Consider the following 6,489-nt stretch of genomic DNA (forward strand, 5'->3'; position numbering starts at 1 on the left):
TCTCAATCGACCCCCTCACTCAATCAACTCACACAGACTCACACATACACACAGTCCCTCTCTCCCCTTACCTTTCCTTGGCCTCTATTTCTTACATCTCGCAGAGAAAATGTCAATTTTCGTGGTATTTCTTTATGCACTGACTGTACTGAACTCTGGAGAAAACGAACATTGTCGATGGGTGAGTACATCTGACAATGTGCTCTCCCGTCCATTAGACATATTGTCTGCGGGAACTCGCTCTTTTTCACTCGGTCCACTCGTCCAAGTGCCGATGCATTTGTGGCATGATGTGAACAGTGCGAACTTGTGTCACTAACAAAGTCTAATGGTTTTAAATGACTTGCAGTAGGTCTCTTAAAAAAGTGACGCCGTGTAAGGCTATTAAACAGAGGTGCCTAGTTATTCTTATTTTGTTGACATCAGGTAACGTGCAACCTAACCCTGGCCCTGATGTGCAATGTCTTCAACCCCCCTTTTAAACCTATTATTTTTCATTTAAATGTACGCTTGTCAAAAATGGATGGGGTTAGGATTTGGGCTATATCAACGGATGCTGATGTAATTGTGTTTTCGGAAACCTGGCTCAGCAAGTCTATTCTTGATAATGATATTTGTATAAACGGTTACAATGTGTATCACACTGATCGAGTTAAGAAAGGTGGGGGTGTGGCCATATATCTAAAGACTAAATTCCTTGTAACTGTGTTAAAGTCTGAAACTATTTGTAAACAGTTGGAATTTCTTGCTTTGAATCTTGAGGTTTCAAAGGTTTCAAAGGGTCTCTCTATAACTGTGATTGGCTGTTATAGACCTCCCCTCTGCTCTCTATAACTGTGATTGGCTGTTATAGACCTCCCCTCTGCTCTCTATAACTGTGATTGGCTGTTATAGACCTCCCCTCTGCTCTCTATAACTGTGATTGGCTGTTATAGACCTCCCCTCTGCTCTCGGTGATGCATTTTCTTCTCTGATTCACCTTATGTCTAAACTTCTTTACAGTGAAATGATTTTGATTGGTGATCTCAACTGGTGTTTGTTAAAGCCGGTGTCTTGATGATTTTAAAATGTTTTGTAAATCTATGAATCTTACCCAGTTGATTAACTCACCCACTCGCCCAAATCTCAAATGTCCAGAGAAATCTACCCTGATTGATTTGATATTGACAAATGTTCCACATAAATATTCTGCGGTTGGTGTGTTTTGATTTAAGTTACCATTGTGCTGTTGTTGCTGTTAGAAACACTAAGGTTCCTAAGACAAACCCACGCTTTATTCGTAAGAGAAATGTTAATAGTTTTAATGAGCAGGCTTTCTTTCATGATTTGTTTTTGCCTGGAGAAAGATTGAGCTTGCCACAGGAAATTCTTTCATGATTTGTTTTTGCCTGGAGAAAGATTGAGCTCGCCACAGGAAATTCTTTCATGATGGTTTTTTACTAAACAAACGTGCCCCATTCCGTAGGTTCAGGGTTAAAGGGCGGGTTAATCCATGGTTTTCTTCTGAGCTGTCTTGTATTATTCATGAATGTAATCTACTGGGCTTAAACAAGGAAATCATGTTCTAATGCTGATTGGCTTCTTTTTAGACAGTTATGAAACAACTGTTCATTTCTTCTCAGGAAGGCCAAGTCCAAATGTTTTATGTCTGTTACCACTGATAACCTGAATGACCCTAAAAAGTTTTTTGGAAGGCTATTAGATCTATGTCTGGTAACAGTAATGCTAATGAATTACCATCATGTGTATTGAAGGAAAAATTGTTTCAATGAGCACTTTGTATCATCTGGTAGGCTGTTTGATTCAGTGTCCTCTGTCTCTGTACAACCCTGTGTGGATGAACCAGTGAGAGCTGGTCAAACTTTTAGCTTTTGGCCATTCTCAGTGCAGGAGGTACATAAAGCCCTGAAATCCTTAGATCAGAAAAAGCCTGCAGGTCCTGATCTTCTTGATCCCTGCTTTTTAAAACTGGCAGCTGATTTCATAGCTGAACCACTTGCATATCTGTTCAATCTAACCCTGGAATATAATGAATTTCCAAGGATCTGGAAATCAGAATTTGTCCTACCACTTTTAAAAGGGGGACATTCAACTCTTTTAAATAATTATAGGCAAATCTCAAAGCTGTCATCCCTGGTGAAAATACTTGAAACCCTTGTGAGTGAACAGCTAAAATAATTATTATATACTAACTCTATTTTATCAATGTAGCAATCGGGCTTCAGGAAGAAGCATAGCACAATTACAGCAGCCATGAAGGTTTTAAATGATATCACTGAAGCCCTTAACAAAAAAACAGCATCTTGTCTCACTTTTATTGATCTTTCTAAGGCTTTTGATACAGTTGATCATGCTATACTGAGGCAGAGATTGTCGAGCGTAGGTCTTTCGGAGCATGCAGTTGCATGGTTTGCTAACTATCTGTCTGATAGAACTCAGGGCACTCAATTTGATGGGCTCATGTCTGTTAAAATGTCTGTTTGTAATGGTGTGCCCCAGGGCTCTGTACTTGGTCCCCTCTTATTCACTATTTATATAAATAATTTAGACAAAAATGTGTAAAATGCACAACTTCACTTTTATGCTGATGATACTGTTATGTTATGCTGATGATACTGTTATGATACTGTTGTTGTGCCTCGTCTCTCTCAAAAGCTTTCCAGAACTTGAAAACTGCTTTTTATACTGTTCAACATACCTTGTGTCAATTGATGCTTATCCTCAATTCTGACAAAACTAAACTAATGGTGTTTTCTAAAGCAAGAAATAGACCTCTGAACCTTTCACCTATTACTACCTGTCAGGGAAATGAGATTGAGACTGTAACCTCATGTATATATCTTGGAATTTTAACTGATGACGGCCTCTCTTTTAAATTGCATATTCAACAATTTACCAAAAAATTTAAGCTGATGTTGGGATTTTATTTTAGGAATAAGGATGGTTTTTCTTTTGAAGCCAGAAGGAGGCTAGTATCAGCTACATTTATGCCTTTACTAGACAATGGGGGATATTTTATATATGAATGCTTCCGCTCAGTGTTTGAGATCAATTGACAACCTTTACCATGGAGCTTTGAGATTTATTTTAAACTGCAAAACACTGACGCACCACTGCACTTTATATCCCAGGGTTGACTGGCCTTCTCTTGTCACTCGTAGGCTCAGGCACTGGTATACTTTTATTTACAAAGCCATTTTGGGTTTACTACCTTTTTATTTGAGCATTTTTATTGTTCAGAAATGTGGAGGGTACTCTCTTCTTTCGCTGGACTTTATCCTGCTAACTGTTCCAAATGTCCGAAATGACTTTGGTGAAATTGCTTTTATGTACTCTGCACCATTGGCATGGAACGCCTTACAAAATACTTTTAAACTGGAAGAACTTGTCCCAATTGGTGTTTTTAAATCATTGATGAAGGATTTTGAGGCTGATTCCCTGACCTGTCAATGTTTTTAATTTGCTGTTTTATAATTTTGTTATACTCTTGTCAATTCTACGTTTTTTTTACTACATTACCCTGTAGTTTTTTCATGTTGTCATTACATTGTGTAATGACTTGGTGCTGCCTATCTTGGCCAGGGCGCTCTTGAAAAAAAAGAGATTTCAAATCTCAATGATCCCTTCCTGGTTAAATAAAGGTTAAATGAATACAAATAAAATAGGTTTGTCTCTCTAGCTCAATCTCTTTAGCTGTCTCTCTTGCACTCGTTCCGCTTCTCTCTCTCCGTCGCTCTCTCTCGCGCTCCACCTTGTCCTCAGTGTTTACATAACAGTACTTGAAGTCTTTTTCTCCCATCCAGACAGTGGTCTGTCACCTATAAAAGGAACAATCGTGTTCTAAAGAAAGATCAATGATAAACTGTAATGGAAATGGTAATCATCCCATTGTTTATTGAGGGCATTCAATTATAGTACCTCTCCTTTCATTATTCTTTAATACATCTGTCCTAGTGTAAATTTTAATTACCGAAAGACCACACTACTGGCTATTGAAATCCGTACAAAACATTGCTTTAAGTGTTGTTGTGTACTTAGCCTACATGTACACACTCAATGTGATACACAGGCTGCGTTTAGACAGGCAGCCCAATTTAGAGGAGTTGTTTCACTAATTGGTCTTTTGACCAATCAGATCAACTCTTTAAAAGATCTGATGTGAAAAGTTCTGATGTGATTGTTCCTAAGACCAATTTATTGGAAAAAAAGATCAGGATTGGGCTACCTGTCTAAACGCTGCCACACACACACACACACACACACACACACACACACACACACACACACACACACACACACACACACACACAGACACACACACACACACACACACACACACAGACACACACACACACACACACACACACACACTCAAAACCAGTGGAGGCTGCTGAGGGGAGGACAGCTCATAATAATGTCTGGAACGGAGCAAATGAGATGGCATCAAACACATGGAAACCATGTGTTTGATGTATTTAATAGGATTCCGCTCCGGCCATTACCACGAGTCCGTCCTCCCCAATTAAGGGGCCGCCAACCTCTTACCCTCAAGACACACATACTCAAGACACACACACACACTCAAGGCGCACACGCAGAGACATACAAATGAGCAGACACACAGACAGATCACAAAACATTTGTTTTTGCCTCAAATGAAGCTAGCACCAGAATGCAATCCAGAATTGTTCATCAATGTAAGAAATGGTTCAATAAAAAGCCCACATTTTACCACAACAACACCTCTCTGTCTTTCCTTAGGAAACCCAAACTCCTACGCACAGGCTTAAGCATACCTGTACCCTCTCGCATGCACCCACTCTTAAATGAATTATGCACACGCGCTCTGACTCAGTCAGAACTGCACAGAGGGAAAAAAACTGCGACTTACAGCATCTTGAGTATACACACGCACTTACTCTTTCACAGACGCACACAGACCTCCAGACACACACACGCTCTCACCAAGTCAGACTTACGCACAGACGTCGCCTAGACTCAAACTGTCTGACTTACAGCTTCTTCAGCATTCACACGCACACTCACTCATTCACACACGTACACACAGACACACTCATTCACTCCCACACGTGCACACACACACACTCATTCACTCACACGTGCACACACAGACACAGTCATTCATAGACACATGCACACACAGACACAGTCATTCATAGACACATGCACACACAGACACACTCATTCACTCACACATGCACACACACACACTCATTCACTCACTCACACATGTACACACAGACACACTCATTCACTCACTCACACATGTACGCACAGAAAAAACACTCATTCCCTCACACATGCACACACAGACACACTCATTCACTCACACATGCACACACAGACACTCATTCATTCACTCACACATGCACACACAGACACTCATTCATTCCCTCACACATGCACACACAGACACACTCATTCACTCACTCACACATGCACACACAGACACTCATTCATTCATTCACACAAACAGTCAGAGACAGACAGGCAGGCAGGCAGACAGATGTAGACACAGAGACACGTACCCAGTGACAGTCTTCATCTGTTCCAGCGCTCCATCTTGTCTTCTCACACGTCCTCTGTCTCTTCCCTCACAACACTGAGGAGCAAGCAGAGCTGCTTTGACTCGATATATCCTTCCCCACTCTCTCTCTCTCTCTCTCTCTCTCTCTCTCTCTCTCTCTCTCTCTCGCTCTCTCTCGCTCTCTCCCGCGATCTCCCTCTCCTCCCCTGTCCCTCCCGTTCACTTGGCCGTGACGTTTGTAGTTAAATTCTCTCCCAGTTGGTTGTGCGCGCACACCATGGACATCGTACTGTCACTCAGTGGCTCCGCAGTAAGGGGATTTAACTAAACAGAGAGAGGGAGTGGGGGGGAAAGAGGGGCAAAGGGAGAGATAGAGGGAGAGGGAGAGGGAGAGGGAGAGAGAGAGAGAGAGAGAGAGAGAGAGAGAGGGAGAGGGAGAGGGAGAGGGAGAGAGAGAGAGAGAGAGAGGGAGAGGGAGAGGGAGAGGGAGAGGGAGGGAGAGGGAGGGAGAGAGAGAGAGAGAGAGAGAGAGAGAGAGAGAGGGAGAGGGAGAGGGAGAGGGAGAGAGAGAGAGAGGGAGAGGGAGAGGGAGAGGGAGAGCGAGAGATTGAAATTTCATTGCCCTTTCCTGACACATTTCAATATAATAATCATTATTATTAGGCAGGTGTTTATATTTGTCCCGTTACACACAAGTGTGTAATGGGCATATGTTTCTTGCATATCCCCAACTCCCCCTGAGACACCGGCAGGGAGTGGGGTCACGGCCAGGGTCACCATCATACCAGCGTCCCTGGAGCAATTAGGGTGAAGTGCCTTGCTTAAGGCACATTGACAGATTCTTCACCTTGTCGGCTCCAGTATTTGCACCGGCTACCTTTTAAGTTTGCTGGCCCAGCACTCTAACCTCGAGGCTACCTGACACATTTCAACCCATTGCA

General features: G+C 42.2%; 1 protein-coding gene across 2 annotated transcripts in view; it reads right to left on the minus strand.

Annotated features, from left to right (window-relative positions):
* The window catches only part of doc2d (double C2-like domains, delta), a 46,525-nt gene extending 40,673 nt beyond the window's left edge, over nucleotides 1-5,852 (minus strand). For both annotated transcript variants that reach the window (XM_036954423.2, XM_036954422.2), the window contains exon 1: nucleotides 5,550-5,852. The gene's annotated coding sequence lies outside the window, so the exon portion shown is untranslated. The remainder of the gene's footprint in view (nucleotides 1-5,549) is intronic.
* Nucleotides 5,853-6,489: the final 637 nt, after the last annotated feature.

This window comes from Oncorhynchus mykiss, chromosome 19 (assembly GCF_057628025.1).
Source record: "Oncorhynchus mykiss isolate SJ-2025 chromosome 19, ASM5762802v1, whole genome shotgun sequence".
In the NCBI taxonomy this organism is placed as follows: domain Eukaryota; kingdom Metazoa; phylum Chordata; class Actinopteri; order Salmoniformes; family Salmonidae; genus Oncorhynchus; species Oncorhynchus mykiss.